Below are 14452 nucleotides of genomic sequence, written 5' to 3'. Positions count from 1 at the left end.
CAGAAAAAGGTGTCCTGTGCTTTCAAAAGCTGACATTAGTTTTCGACTGTCATATACTTTATATTTGAGCCAGAAAGATTTTCATTAAAAGCAAGCAATTCTTTGATACCATTTATGGTTGGCATTGTTTTTAGGAAATAGCCATTCAAATAGATTCTTTAAAAGCTTCTTTCTAGTGTGATTTTGTATTGTTAGCGAGTCTGCCATTTTGGAGGCGGTTCTATAAATCCTACACACAAATGCTTCAAAGAAAATGAGGCATGTAAGCTTTTTATCTGTTGAATATCTGACCAACAGCTGCTCAAAGAGAGTTTGCTGCCCCCAGAATTCTGGGACAAAATCTACCAGGACGAGTGAAGTGTTGAATATTCATTGAAAAGATTCAATAAAAACTGATTTAAGACTTGACCTTTTGCCGTCTTGACTTCTGCAGAAACCTGGTCATATAAGAAAACAGTGCTTTTACTTAAAGGAAACCTATCATGCTATATTTAAATGATATATTGTAGGGCCATACCTACAAGGTATATTTATACGTTTCTGTTTTCAAAATACCAAACAGATCATGCATTTTAGCCATGCCTCATTTCGCTCTATGTGCTGTTTGCTGTCTACGGGTCTGATTCTGCTGACCACGCCCCCCTGCAGGAGAGGGGAGACGTGCTCTGATCAGCTGCTGGGCTGTCAGAAGAGGGGGAGAAAAATAGATCTCCGTCCTCCGTGTTTTATTATATAGAGTCGTTATTCATTTGTTTTAAAGCTCAATAAATAACAAAGAAGACCTTTGACCGGCACTTTTCTAATTTTGTCCGGAAGATTTAAACTTTAACGGACATCTTGACCGGCGAAACAAACTGAAACTAAAACTCTGCCGCACGGTCCCCTCGTTCCTTGGAAGAGGCGGAGAGGTGGGTGTTTGTCATCTGCTGGTGGACTAACCGGAGAGAATTACAGTGCTTGCCTCGACGGGGAGGGATTGCATTGCAGCGGGAGCAAACGCTTGCCTCGGGGAGGGAGAAAGAAAGCCACAGCGGAGAATAAACAGAAGGGTAACCATGGTAACCAAGTCTTCTTCGCTGCTTTTGTGGCAGACTACAGCGCCACTTACAGGCCTGGCATATGTACTACAGCGTCTCCAGCGCTTTCGAACGGCAATGGCCGTGGCTGTCTCCTCCTGATTGGTGGAGTTGGCCCAATAGCCGTAGCGCCACCGTCCTGACGTCAGGACAGTGTTCAAATCTGGATCAGTTTTTATCAGATCCGTTGCAGCCCCTTTTTTAGAGATTTGGGTATGGAGGAAAATAGAGAGGGTTGTGTTTTCTGACACTTGGTGAGTTCCCTGGAACACCGGGGACACATATTCATGTATAAAAGACGTACAAAAGTGCATTTTGCATGATAGGTCCCCTTTAATGAAGTGCATGTCTGAGAGGGGCTTTATTTCAAGGCATAAAAAAAAAACAACAGTCATACAATTGTACTTCTCCTCAATGAATCCATCTTTGCCAACTTGTATAAATGATCCCCATCAGCAGGGGTTGCATACACAACATAATGAGTTGAGACCCAAGACTAATACACTTTGTTGTAAATTGATCAACCTCCTCTTTGTTGCCTGGCCACTTTACACCTTTCCTTCATATTTATTTTAGGCATTATTACCTGTTCCTTATCTCAGCTGCTTTGTACCAGACGTGACTCACTTGCTAATGGTGTACGGAGACAATGAAGGCAGCTAGAGAGGATTCCACTGAGTAATTGCCTTCAGGATTAAGAAAGTGCAGCTCGGAAAAACTGTATATATAATATGTGATATATACAGTAGATATAATTTCCTGTTCTATCTCTTGTGGTATAACTGTCAAATGTGTCATTTTCCATAAGAAATGTCTTCCAGCACTTGCCAAATAAGATTTACAACAATCCTCTTATGATGTGCTTTGATTGGGACACTTTTATAAACTTTACATTACTTCCACAGTTTGTTATGATAGCCCTCTAATGGATTCATGTGCTAAGCCCTGACGTTTGTTTAAATGACATGCGAGAAGTGTCTCATGAAAAATGTCTGCAGGCGCTTGACAAATATCTGGCGCTGGTCGGAAATCCCTGAGAGGGAACTGTTTTTCTTTTATACTCTGTGTTTATACTCTGCCTCAAAATTGTTTGTTTGCCTGACTCCTAGAGTTCAGGGAGCATTTTCTATTCAATGAGTTGTACACCCGAAAAATTGTCAACAATAAATGCTATTAAAAGCCACTTAAAGGTGGGGTATGTAATTTATTTCAGAAACACTTGTTGTTATATTCCATGGAATGCTCTTAACATCCCGATAGCAATGAATATATTAAATGCTTTGACAATAAATACATAAACAAATGTCACCTGTGGAAGCCGTGGCGCTGTAAAAAGCACGACCAATCATCTGAACCGGCCCGGCTAAAATAACTGGATGGCCTGTCAGCTTTCCATCTGTGCACAAACTTATCTTGTGCCCTCATTGGTCATGTGCGCGTTCGTGTGTGTTGGAGGAGGGGCTCTGTAAGGAAGTCTGAAGGAAGGGGCAGATTTTTTCCGGTTGTGTACTTTCAAATTCTAGCGCACTCAAGCTGGTTTCTCCATTCTTACTTACCCTACCTTTAAGTCTTTCAAAACACAAGACAAATAAAGACGTAAATTAGGCCCATATTAAAAACGTTATAGTGTTCCACTCTGGCATATTAGCATAAGCATTCTCTCATAGATTATGCAAGTCAATAATAAAATATATTCAATTGGCCCGTGCTCTGTACTCTGAATTTCAACTAAACTGAGCAGGATAAGGGATAAGATCAGCTGCTAAATGTTACATCATTGTGTTGACATGTTATCTGGTTAAAGATGGTCTTAATGCACATACAACACACGCATCATCTTTCTCTGGAATGGATAAGAGCAGCGCTGTAAAAAAAGAGAAGTCAAATTCCTGTTGTTTATCTACAGTAGTCATCTGATCTGATCAGTGAGTCATGTGTTAGAGGCACAGCAGCATGCTTTAGGCTAACACTAGCCTAATATATTCAGCTATGATTTGTTCTCATGCTGCTCTATCTTAATGTGAATAAGCTGAACCCATTTTAACAAGTGGCAGTTGTTGATATATTTTTCGATTTTGACACATTTGTAGCTTATTGGTTTTATAAGTATGGCTTAAAACAGCATTGATTTTCAGATTATTTTAACTCTTTTTGGAGCCAAACCTACCACCTGCTCCAAGTCAAATATATATTTTTATCAGAATAGGTTTAAAATGTGTTCTCTTTAGGCCATACAGTCAAATAACTCAATAATTAGAAGACACAAAAAGAAATGAATAGTTAAGTGTCTCTGAAGGTTTCTTAGTTTCTCTAAATAAATACTTCGAGTGTAATAAATATACTAAATATTTTTGCTGACTTCAATGATCTTCAGTGTATCGTGCAGCCCTTATTCCATCCATTACTGGGCTGACTGGGTAATAATAGCTATCCAGGAGAGGATGTTACAAAATCAAGTTTTGCATTCTGGAGCAGAGGTCGACAGTTTAATTGGAAGTGCAAATTGCGTTCACTTGTATCCCCACAGTGGATTGAGCCATGGGTAAAGCGAGTGTGCACACTGCGAGTGTGTGTGCATTTAAAAAAGGAGAAGGAGAAGAAACCAAGAGTGTAGGGGTGGCTGAAAGCTCTCTGCGATGTATTTTGAGAGCCACACGCAACAATTATTACCACTGAAGTGTTGCTTTTACTCTTCCAAGAGTCTTTCACACAAACCAGGACTCTCTCCTGCTGCCTGCTACTGAATCACCCCAACTAATGCTGCCAATGTTTTGTTAGAAAACTGTAAATATTGACTTGGTGATGGCGGATACCATCTGTTGGTGTGAAAGTAAGCGGCTCTCTCTCTTTCTGTCTGCTTTGCTTTTTGCTCTCCACCTCTCTTTCCCTCCATCTCTCTGCTGGCTCAGAGTCTGGAGAGAATATCCCGTCATTATAGTTCCCCTACAGCCACACTTACCCTTGCTGTGAAGACACTCTCTCATCACTGATCTCTCTCTTTCTTTAAGCAGCAAACACAGTCAAATGAATACTACATCATCTGGAGCGGTTAGGGTTGAGGTCAGGTTAGGATCAGCTGTGTTTTATTTGAAGCCGATAATGATAGAGGGGTGGTTGAATTAAAATAAGTTTGATACTTTGCATCCACAATGATTAAGGGTTTCAAGTATAATGCATAACGATTAATTTATTTGTTGACTACAAAACATTAAGCTACGCCTAGATCAGACCCACTAGAGTTACTAAGGCGTAGGGAGACATTTTGAAGTTTGGAATCTTGGATTGTTCCAAAACCCAAATCAGAAATGGTACAATGTTTCAAAACTTTCCCTTCTTCCTCTGACTTTTTATATTTTAAAACAAGCTGTTCCGCACATTTAAATGAACATGAAAGTGCTCTGGTTTTTCCATTTTCGAAGGTTCAATAACATTGCAATGCATGTAAAGACGCAGTTCCTTTGAAAGGGACACCTCCTCTGCCTGGATGCTGCCTCGAGTGACTGTCACTTCTATCTTTTCAATGAATGTCAAGGTCTGAAACTGCCGCTGAGGTTAGGACAGTGTTTCAGGGTGCTGGATCCATGCAAACAGTCGCAACAGGAAATAATGTCGGTATGTTGACTCTGCTGCTGTTACTGGCAGGGTTCATGCATGACTGCTGCTGCCAGTAATAGCAAATGTTTTCATCGTTTGAAAATCTGATTAAGGTGATTCCTTTGTGGTACCATTGAATCTATAACTGGATGAGCCTGCTGTTCTTAAGTATTTATGTACCACATACATGTCGGGATAAACGGAACCGTGACCAAAAGGCTCAGAAACATGAACCGTGTCTGTTGCGAGCCATGTTATCCCTCATAGAGAACCGCAGTGACGCGTCCTAAAACCCGGAAGTAAACTTCTTCCGGTTCCTTCGACAAAAATGCAATGCAATTTCTCCATAGGATTTTGGAAAATAGCTTGAAATAAGGTCTGTGGTTGACACACATTTAAGAGACAGAACCGGAAGAAATTTACTTCCGGGTTTTAGGACGCGTCACTGCGGTTCTCTATAGACTACGAAGAGGGGAACTCTGTTTCCGTTGGTCATATCTTTGCTACAGTAACATGCAGCCACATTAGGACCACATGGAAAATAGCAAGCAAGTGTTACGGTCACTGCCTCTTGTACTGAATTGGTCCTAGGCCTAGAACCACTACAAAACTGTGCCAAGTTATATAATGTTTTACAAATCCCAAAGGGAGAAGAGCCGATGATCAAAGGCTCGTCATGACCAATGACCTATTAATGTGGAAAGGCATACAAATATCTGATATTTACAAACAGATGTGAGCTACGTGTCCTGTGGAATGTGGGAATTAAGAGAAGGCAGTGAAAGACAAAAATAAGCACAAATAAATACAATTACGGAGAGAAGAGAAAGACGTTGTACTAAAAATATATTAGGGGAATAACTTATGATATTGCCTACAATGAATTTAACTGTTGATAGGCATAAATACTACTGGATTTTTCTTAAAGAGCTGTTGAGTTATCTATGTGGCCATGTATCTATGGAAGTAGCAAGGAAATAACCGTGCTCTTCAGCAGGATAATCTCAGATGAATACTGTATTTACGACAATGTGTGAAATCTGTCTCTACACACTGCTTTGTTTTATATATAGGTGTATTTATATATATATTTGCAAAGGCTTAAATCCCAATGTTCCTTCCAGAGGGAGTTTCTCTCCAACATACACACACTACCTGAAACGTTTCGATTCAACTCTTTTGTTTGCTTCTGTAACACAGTGACAACGCTATGTATTACCCACGCTTCTATTGGCTAGTTCTCCAACACATTGTATGTGATAGGCTAAGGGGCGGGTCATCTCCAAGTGGTTGACCAAGCACAACAGAGCCAGCCAGCTAACCAATCAGAGCAGACTGGGCTCTGGTTTCAGACAGAGGGTGAAAAGAGGTGCTGCAGCACAGGCAGTATGAGGAAAATAAAGAGCTGTTTGAACATTAAGGCATCTAAAGAGGACACAGTAAAGGCACAATACTAGATACTACATAATAGGGCCCTTATAAAGCTTCTTAAGTGCTTTATTTTTGCCATCGCACTGATGTTCTCCCTGATATAGAAATAGTGTCATGTTACTGTTTAAAAATGGAAAGTTGGTCACTTGTTGGATTCAAGCCATCTTCTGTTTTTTTAGAACAATATCTTCCCTACAACAGTATTTTTAAAGAATGTTCTATTCATCGTTGTATGTCATATATTAAAGTACTTACAGCATACTTGCAATGAAGCAAATAGAATTTGGGATAATGAAAGAGTAAACTTCTCTCTTCCTATAAAAGTGAAGCTTAAAGCATTTGAACATGAATTGGACCCAGCCAACAGACTACACATTACATTATTAATACACAACATTTTATCGAGAGCAATCACCTCTCAGTCCCATTACAGTTTGTAGCTTGGTATTAGGGAGCGTATAGCCGCAGCAGCAGCCATGCGGCCTGCTTATCAATGAGTGATGGCTGTGGATCGGAGAACGCTGCACATCAGTCTTGTGTGAAAGATACGGGGAAAAATTGCTCCTCTTGCTTTCATCATTCAGCACAAATCCAATAAAGTGTCAGTCGTTTCCAGCTCTCGATGCAACTTGTTTGCAGTGTTGAACACTTTGAAGGAAAAGGCAACCTATATTCACTGATAAGACCTCAGCGACGAGAGGCAAAATAAGAGCTGGAGAGCTAAAAATATAAAATGGAAGGGAAATCCTAGATATGTGTTGTTTTTTGGTTTCCCTTTGTTATTTTGTGTATCCAGAAACACACTGAGACATCATTACATAATGTATCAGGTAGAGCTACAGGCAGGCGGAAGACATATGTTTTGTACAGCATACACTTTAATATATTACCTTAAAGTAATTAATATGCAATCATGAACCGGATGCAGCGGAAGAAAAAACTCATATTGAAGAGGTATCCTGTTCTATACTTAATTCTGGGAACATATTTTTTTTATCAAATCGCTAACAGATGGTAGCCAGCGGTGCTATGAGACAGTAACTGGGATTGAATAAAAGTAACCCATAACAAGTTTAAAAGTGTTGTTATTTGCTGGAGTGACAGGCAGTTAACCACAACAACTCACCAGTTCAGCATCAATAACGCTCAGTGGGAGAAGCTCATGTCTTGGCCTACAGAGACAAAAAAGGACATACAGTAAGAAGGGGAGAACATTTCATAAATCACAGAGGCTTGAATCTGGACTTATTTGGCTGGAGGTCTGAACCTCTGCTGTACAGTAGGAACCACACAGAGAGGCGAGCACATACCACATCCCACTGCTCCCCTGCCAAGGAAAACATCAAGTAAATCACAATATCGACTAACAGCTTAACAACAGCCCTAGATTTCAGACTTTAACAATAGGGCAGACATGGGGAGGGCTGTGGTTCAACATGTTTTTGACATACTTCGCAACACTAGGCCTGTCAATCGGTGTCTGTCTGGACGTCTACATTAAAGGGGACCTATCATGCAAAATGCACTTTTGTACGTCTTTTATACATGAATATGTGTCCCCGGTGTTCCAGGGAACTCACCAAGTGTCAGAAAACACAACCCTCTCGATTTTCCTCCATACCTAAATCTCTAAAAAAGGGGCTGCAACGGATCTGATAAAAACTGATCCAGATTTGAACACTGTCCTGACGTCAGGACGGTGGCGCTACGGCTATTGGGCCAACTCCACCAATCAGGAGGAGACAACCACGGCATTGCCGTTCGAAAGCGCTGGAGACGCTGTAGTACATATGCCAGGCCTCTAGATGGTGCTGTTGCTCACTGAATCAACCCTTGCAAAAACAGAGCTAACATTTTTCAAATTGAGCGAAATGAGGCATGGCTAAAATGCATGATCTGTTTGGTATTTTGAAAAAAAAAAAGTATAAATATGCCTTATATAGGTATGGTCCTACACTATATTATTCAAATATAGCATGATAGGTCCACTTTAATATAGCTCTCTGTGAGGCCTTCAGACATCCACAAGTGACTGTCGAGCTTTGTAAAGAAGAATCTGCTCTGTGATCCATGATAACCTCATCTAAACAAAGGGATAGATTTATTAAGCCATAAAACAATTTTTTTTTAAGTATTTTAATTTATATTTGTTTGTTTTTTAATTCCATAACGGAGCAACCGCCACGAAACCCAATCCCCCGTGAAAAATAAAGTATGCTTACTAGAACTGCACGATATTTTGCAATATGACTTACGATATTGGAGGAATTGTTAATTTTCCTATTATTATTCTCAATACCAATAAAATATATATATATATATATATATATATTTATATATGATCATGGTCTGTTTTTTTTTTAAGAGGATCCAAACAAACAAATGTACCAAACAAACAAATATCTTCAGTGAAGTCTGTAGAATACTTTTTGTAGGCTTGGATATTTCTACAGCTCTACAATACTGCATCAATATGGTAATTTAACACATAGTTAGCCAAACCAATATTGTGCTTCCTTTGAATATTGCACCAGTTCATTTTGCAATTCTGAAAAAAAAATTCTATTCATGGTGCAGGCCTACCATGCTACCAAACTGGAGACACTCGAGCTAATCAAGAACAAATCCTCCTAATTATAAGAATAAAAAAGTGCTAAATGTTTTTTAAATAAGGAAACGAGCAAGAGAGCAAACCAGCCCTCAGAACAAAATCAAGCAGTTGAGGTGTACAGTAAAATTGCAGGTAAGGGGATGGATTGCAGGCATAACCTCTCTAGAATAAACCTACAACTTTGTATAGTTTAATACGAAGCTGGCTAATGCTCAACTGTGTAATAAACAAAAATAAAAACCTTAAACTCTAAGAGACACAAAGATCGAAAAGATAAGACTCGTCAATGTGTGCCTCATGCTGTATCTATAGACTATAGTCACATTTTTAAACCCTAAATCTGTAATAAATGCTAGGCTTGGCATGTGTGTGCCAAACAGGATGTTGTTGTACCTTCCTCCTTCTCCATAACAGTGTCATTTAATCCAAACGTCGAAATCTAGTTTCGTGTCTCCCCTCTCTGTGACTCAAAGAAAAAAAAAAGATATGTCTTGCAAAATGCACAGAGACGTTGGACAAGATACAGCAATTTTCTTTCAATTTATCCAATTCTGAACAGCAAATTCAATCTCATCCTCACTGCCCGCATTGCACAGAGTACACGTACATGCTATTCACTTGAGGCCTGACAAGAACAGGTTATTTCATTAGGCTAAGAGCAAAATGGCAAACAAGCCCAAAGAGTATGCAACTGACATATTGGGACCGGCAAGATTGAGGGTAATATTTAGCTTCCTCTCTCTACACAGGTATAAAAATTAAAAAAAGCCATGAAAACTCTCAAAAGCGTGCTAGTCATAGCTTGCAAAATCTAGCAGTTATCTATTTCCCTTAAAATCATCTAAACTAATAGCTTGATAATCATGATTATAGTATGCCATTTTTTACAAATAGCAGGGATTATAATTAAGGCCCTTATAATTGTAGCCCTCTTATTACCAAATAAACATACAGAAGGATAGCACTGACTGTTCTGCAGCCCGTTATTATTCCATCAAAGGCACTGAACACTGAGAGCACCGAAGATACAGCATTTACAATGTCATCTGCCCTGAAAAAAGACAATTATAAAAACACCTGCACACCTCAGTTAGCCTTTAAGCTTCTTAAGCCAGCGCTATTCATCAAAATGCTTCAGGGTCCGGGTTTAAGCCACAGGTAAGGGATTGTTACTGTACTGTATGTGGGAGGGCACTGTTTGCCTCGGTAATCACCAGTGAAGCATTTAAACAGCAATGTCAATAAGTCAGAGCAGAATTGGTTTTTCCTTTGCATAATAGTTGTGATCTTTAACGGGCAGCAGAGGACACACTTTGGAGGCAAGGGTGGGGGACAAGCTTCTGTATTTTTTACATTTATAAACAATAACACACACTGCGGTCCCTGACAAAAAGCCTGTTGAGATTAGATATGGTGGCCAAACAACATTAAGATAAACTGGAAAACACCTGTGCTGCTTTTACAGGAAGGAAATAGGGTTCCTTTGCAAATACGTCCCTCAATGTATTTGGGAACAGGTGGAATAGCCGTACAAGCGTGTTAAGGCAACACAAATTGATCAATTCCTTTTGAAAGCTGCCAAGACAAGCAAAACCTTTAACAAAATCATACACCATGGGCTATTTGCTCTGCAAATAAGCTAACCGAATTACCCATAGTTTATTCCTGAACAAATAACACTGTACCTTCTGGGTGTGTGTGATAAAACAGGTTTTGAAAATAGAAACCTGTCATCTGTGCCAGTTTCAAAGAATTCTTCACCAATAAAAATAAAATGGATGAGAAGTTCCAAAAAAATAACCTTGGTGTGATCACCAAAATCTAACATATTTTTCACTCATTTACTTTAGGCAAATGGACTGCATTCACTGAAAACTATGAAAAAAAAAAATATTGTTATAACTTCTTGGCTGAAGATTGATGCCATTGAAGAAAGACTTCAAATAGACAAAATAGAGGTTTCTGTAAGAACTAGGACTTTCTGGTTCTGACAGTGAAGCATTGACACCTTGCTGTCTAGGATGTATGGCAGCTGCAGCTCACAGATTCACTTGGCTGCCTACACGACTGGGAATAGCAGTATTTGAATTGAATGCACCACTTAAACAGATTTAATTAACATTTTATCGAGATTATTTGACAGGTAATAATATGCTAATACTACAGTGCAGCAAGCCAAAGTGTACAAACACTTATAAAGACATAAAAGCCAGGCTGTGTCGGTTAGACCGTTGACTTTTATGGCCCCTGTGCAGTGTGCAGTGTGCCTGTTATCGGCCGGTTGTTTCTGATGTGTCCCGCTAGAGCTAGCTGCACTGGCTAGCCTCCCAGCCATCGGAAACATCAATAACCCTGCCGTCACAAAGTTACCAAGCCGCGGCGGCTCTCTGCTGTATCGTATTTACCTGCAAGAGAAGCCACAGTGCCGGGTAAAGCGACAGTAAATTCGATATCAAATTGCTAAAAGGTCCATTGAATGCGTCTGGCTAGCTAGCTAGCGAAAACAGCTACTGTCTCCAGCTGTGTGTGTGACAGAGACAGCGAGCATGGAGAGGATGTCTGAATGATGAGAGCAGGACTTGCAGCGAGCCTCTGAAAGCTAGCGTGATGGAGTTCAAATGAAAAAAAGGTCCTGCATCCGTCAAGCACCTAAACAGTATGGCCAGTGTATAACAGTACGGTTACTCTATATATTTCGTTATGAGAGACAACTGACTGTTTGTTTCTTACGTGATTCGGTGTTGGGGACGGGTTTAATCCGACGGTGGAAAGAAAAGATGCTTTGCAGTCCGGGTCGGGATGTTCTGTGTGTGTGGCTGCCTGTCTGTGTCTCCCTGCGCCTGTCTGCTCTGTCTCCGTGCCGCCGGAGTGTCCCGGTGCTCTTGTACCACTCGCCCTCCAGTGGAGAATGAACGGCCCTGGTGCGCTTTGATTAGGAACCCCTTTTCAACTGCTGCAGCACGCCCCCCGCCAAACGTGTCTGCGCGTTAATGTGTGTGCGAATGTGCGCAAACGAGTGAATGAGTGTGGCTCTGGTTGACAGAGTGAGTCATCCAGCAGAACAAGTCCCGGCCAGCTCCTCCCTGCTTTTGCTATCCTAACAGCTGACTACTGTAGCCGCCATGCGCTGATAAAAAGACAAACACTGCTTCCCCCTCCTCCCTTTGTAGAGTCACAGTAATGCTCCTCTGTTTCTCATAGAGGCTAGCCGCTACTCTGTGTCTGACTGAGGCACAGTACTGACTTCATTGCACTTTATTCTATTTCTATCCATGGCATCACGTCGTGTAATATCAGACTTATTGTAGTGATGTTCCAGAAGAGCTTTCAATGAAATACAGCCATTCAGCCTCGAGTTACAGTAGGCTCTAAGGTTGAAGTTGTTTTTTCTATTTTGTATTTCTTTTACAAATATTCTGTGACCTATTTGACCCATTCTTATTTAAATATAACTTTTGCTTTGTGAGTCATTGTCAGGATGGACAGAGTAAATATTAAAAACTGCAGATTGGATGTGAATAAAGTGGACTTGCTAGCAATTTAGTCATGGAGAATAAAGTTATTAAATCTTTCTCTCACAAGTCACACATGCAGCAGAGACAGAGCTATCTTAACTTAAAGTCTCTTAGATAATAGACAGTCCCTGCAAGGTCAAATGCTGCATATTTGAAACTCAACACTCCTAATTAGTTAATAAGCAGTTGTTATGCCAACCCAAAATAACCCTGATGACCTCATCTGGGTTAATTTTTCTGACAAACAAACTACCTCTGGAGCCATAAAAGATCAATAAAAAATAATAAAATAATGTGCAAGCTCTTTCCTCTTTTGTGCTCATTAAGACTAAATTGTCTAGTAACAATTGGGACACTAGTCCTAGAAAGAAAGAACACTGTGCTTTTCCTCATCCAGCTACAATTCTAGGGTTTTCTGACATGGTTTAATGATAATGCTGTAATAACAATCAACATTTGACCCAGAATAGATTAGGTGAGGTTTAATGTTAGCATTACTTCTGGGTTATGTCTCGGGTTTAGGATTAGGACAGGATTAGGTTTACATTAGAATATTTAGGGCAAAGTGGAGAAGGAATGAAATGAATGAAAGTAGTCAGTGAAGATCCTTTCAGGAAGTACTACATCAAATCTGATAATATGTCTTTGTGCATGTACATGTCTGTCTGTGTGTGTATGTGTTTGCTTAATGTACCTTTCAGGCAGCACCCTGTGGTCCTCTCCTCTTCTGCTGTCCTGGTGTACCTCATTAAAGCGCAGTTCTTCTTCCTCCTCCTCCTCCTCCTCCTCCTCCTCCTCCTCCTCCTCCTCCTCTTCCCTGCAGCAGATGGACAGACGCGGGGTGATAATATTCCTTGGAGTTTGTTTATATAACCAGGAGAATCTTATTAAAAAGTCGCTCTCCTTCCGTCTTGAACTCCGGGTTAATTAGCTCACTTCCTAGTTGCGGTTATGCACGGAGGTCTCTGAGTGGTCACAGTGGTTGTTATGGGCGACCTGGCTTGTCTTATCTCCTGTTGCCTGTTGGGATTCAGCTGGGGAGCAGAGACTGAGAAAGTGTTTATGTTGTCTGGAAAATACAAACACACACCAGCAGCAGACGCATATACGTACATGTATTTTACACAATCTAAGGCACATAGAGGCAAGCTATGAGGACAGATTATGCTTCTACAAAGAAAAATACAATGTGATAAAAGAACACAACAAGAACATGTTGACTATTCACATGTTTAAAAATATGTCAAGGATTAAAAACCATTGATCGAAGCAAACTAATGGCAGCAGGCATACTGTGTGTGTGTGTGTGTGTGTGTGTGTGTGTGTGTGCGTGCGTGCGTGCGTGTGTGTGTGGGTGTGCGCACAACAGAGCCTGTCAGCTAACCAATCAGAGCACAGGCAGTATGAGAAAAATAAAGACCTTTTGAACATTAAAACATGAAAACATGTGAACCTGAAAATGGCCAATATAGCTCAAGCTCAAGTGGATTTTTTCTAAATGACTTTGACTTTTTACAGACAGGATGGATAACACAAACATGTCCACACACATGTACATGCATGTCAACACACTGTATTCTCACTTGTTTAGTTATAATAAAAAAGGTCTTGCATCGACAGACATTAGGGTTTATATGAGGGTGAAATAAACACTAACAATTAGTGACTAGTGAATTAGCCATTAAGGTGTTGTAATTCGTTTTACGGTTATTTCCAAGAAACTGTTACCAAGGAGATGATAGAAGTAGGTCGTCAAGCTTTCCCCACTTCCCCCTGCCTGAGTGTGACATAAATACCATACATATACCCTCGCCTACAGAACATACAGAACATACATGCCAATGGCTCCGCAGATACTGCCAAACACTCTGTGTTCTATGGATCTGGTGACCTGCTTTCTTGCATTACAGTTTCATCATTTTCAGTCTCTATGGTCCCCTTAATCTCCTTCTCCACCACCATTTAAGACTGGAGGTTAATATTGAAATCTCTCTCAAGTAAAATAATAAAGTATGACGAGAAATCGACAAAGTGAAAAAGTTAAAGGGAAACAAAATAAAAAGGGCAAAAGGCAATTAAAGGAGCATATTATGCTTTAGGTTTTTGTGCATGTAAATGGTCTGTACTTTACAAAGGCTAAAAATCCCTGTGGAGTTTCTCGCCAACACACTCCACCCCCCCCCCCCTGCCTCAAACACCTCCATTTGACCCCTTTGTTTACTTCT

At 40.3% G+C, this 14452-nt stretch overlaps 1 protein-coding gene across 2 annotated transcripts in view; it reads right to left on the bottom strand.

Moving 5' to 3' along the window:
• LOC117498340 (1-phosphatidylinositol 4,5-bisphosphate phosphodiesterase beta-4-like) overlaps nt 1-11549 on the bottom strand; it is a 62291-nt gene extending 50742 nt beyond the window's left edge. For both annotated transcript variants that reach the window (XM_034150370.1, XM_034150371.1), the window contains exons 1-2: nt 11443-11549; nt 7228-7273 (exon numbers count right to left, since the gene is read on the bottom strand). The gene's annotated coding sequence lies outside the window, so the exon portion shown is untranslated. The remainder of the gene's footprint in view (nt 1-7227; nt 7274-11442) is intronic.
• Nucleotides 11550-14452: the final 2903 nt, after the last annotated feature.

The sequence above is a fragment of the Trematomus bernacchii genome, unplaced genomic scaffold (assembly GCF_902827165.1).
Source record: "Trematomus bernacchii unplaced genomic scaffold, fTreBer1.1, whole genome shotgun sequence".
In the NCBI taxonomy this organism is placed as follows: domain Eukaryota; kingdom Metazoa; phylum Chordata; class Actinopteri; order Perciformes; family Nototheniidae; genus Trematomus; species Trematomus bernacchii.
This window is presented reverse-complemented; position numbering and strand designations above follow the sequence as displayed.